The sequence below is a fragment of the Tachysurus vachellii genome, chromosome 4 (genome assembly GCF_030014155.1).
Source record: "Tachysurus vachellii isolate PV-2020 chromosome 4, HZAU_Pvac_v1, whole genome shotgun sequence".
In the NCBI taxonomy this organism is placed as follows: domain Eukaryota; kingdom Metazoa; phylum Chordata; class Actinopteri; order Siluriformes; family Bagridae; genus Tachysurus; species Tachysurus vachellii.
In genome coordinates, this window is record NC_083463.1 from 21,653,309 (window position 1) to 21,655,538 (window position 2,230).

Sequence of the window (2,230 nt, forward strand, 5' to 3'; positions counted from 1 at the left end):
TCCCTTGCCAGTGTAATTCCTCGCTTACCTGGCAAGGTGACGAGGCTGTATTGCGGCTGCAGTTAAGCTAAGCTAAAGAAGTGGCTGGCGAAGAAGTGGTGATATAAGCTTTCGGGACCTTCTGTGAAAGGTGAACTCATTACTGAACAAGATCAACAAACTTGCTGTGCTGGTGAAAAATGTCAAGAGCTACAGAGTGTGCAGTTTGTTATGTTTCTGTGAAACGTAGCTCATGACTAGCATCCCGGATGCTAACATTGAGCTACACAGCTTCAGCACAGGCTTACGCTATCTAAAGCTAAATAAACTGAATTTATTAATTAAAAAACATGAAGCAGGGACAAGGCCTCGGCAAAACATGACATGACATGACATGACGATGTAGGATGACAAGGATTCCACGCCGCCATAGGTAATGCGGCATGGTTAAATACACAACACAATTAACACATCAGGAACAGGTGTGCAGAGTCAGGGAGGAAGAGACAAGGGCAGGGCAGACACGTGACACAGAACATAAACAAAAGCATGTGGCCATAGTCCGGGCTGCATCCTGACAGGTGTAATCCTGGGCAAGTGAGCATCAAAATCTCCAGCTGCTATGGGGACATTAAACTTCTGGCTGTAAGTTTATGTACCTATTACTAATTTGGATACATCATTGTTGTCATTGTTTCACATCCCTCCATGCTCCAATACAGATGTAGCGTGTGATGTCATCCATTCAGCAGTTGCTAAATTAATCTTTGGGGACTTTAATCATGTGACTCTGGACACAACATTATCTGCTTTCTCACAGTATGTGTACTGTAACACCAGGGGAAACAGGACTATTGATTTACTGTTTGCAAATGTAAATGATGCATACAGCACCACTCCGCTGCCTGCACTGTGGAAAGCAGACCACAACCTCAAGCAACCTGAAGCAGAGCTGGCTCTGAGAGATCTACAGACTGGGATGTACTGCAGGGTATGCACAGTGGGAATATCAAGGAGGTTGTTGACTGCATTAATGACTACTTCAACATCTGTATGGTTGCTCTTGTTCCAGTAACATCTGTCCACTTCTATGCAATCAATAAGCCCTGGATTACAGGAGACATCAAGGGTCTTCTGAACCTGAAGAAGAGAGCCTTTAAGGACAGTGATTTGCAGGACCTTCGGCATGTGCAGAAGGAACTCAGAATCCAGCTCAAGCAGGTGAAGGAGCATTACAAGAGGAAGGTTGTTGGAGCAAAAGTTGCAGAATAACAGCAAGAAGGAGGTGTGGGATGGGATGAAGATGATCACCGGAAGCAGCATGAAGTGGGGTGATACCTTTGAAAAAGAGGTGGGAAGGGCAATGCAGAATAACTTCTTCAACAGGTTTGATCACCCCAACTCATTCACACCTTATAACACTGCAGCCCCCACTGCCCCTTCTGCACTCTCTGTCCCCCCTGGAACCACCCTTAGCACAGAGAAGAATGTTCCCCCACCCATGTTAACAGCAGCCCAGGTATGCAGAGAGCTGAGGAGGCTTCATCCCAGAAAAGCAACTGGTCCAGATGGAGTATCACCACGACTAGTGAAGGCCTGTTCATTGGAGCTAGATATCCTATAGAGTTCGTCTTCAACCGGAGCCTGGAACAGGAGAAGGTCCCTCAGCTGTGGAAAACATCTTGCATTATACCAGTTTCAAAGAAACCACACCTTGGAGGGCTGAATCACTTCAGGTCAGTCTCCCTAACATCAAACATTATGAAGACCATGGAGTGGGGTCTGCTATACCACATGAGGCCACAGGTCTGCCATGCTGATCCTCCGCAGTTTGCATACCAGCCAAAGGTGGGAGTGGAGGATGACATTGTTTACATGCTATACCAATCCCTCTCTCATCTGGACAGGGGAAGCGGGTCGGTAAGTATTACATTTTTGGATGTAGAAATGTTTGTTGGAGCTGCCAGGCAGGAGGCAAAGAGGAAGGCCAAAGATGAGGTATATGGATGTAATTAATGAGGATATGAAGCTAGTGCTTGCAAGTGTTGAGGATGCAGAAGATAGGGATAGGTGGAAAGAGATGATTTGCTGTGGCGACCCCTGAAGGGAAAAGCCAGAAGAAGAAGAAGAAGAAGAGGATGTAAAAATGTTTGTCTGCTCCTCAAAGATAATGACAGAGATGGGAGTGGGCTCACATCTGGTGGCGTGAATTATGGACTACCTGATTGGCAGACCTCAGTATGTGCGACTT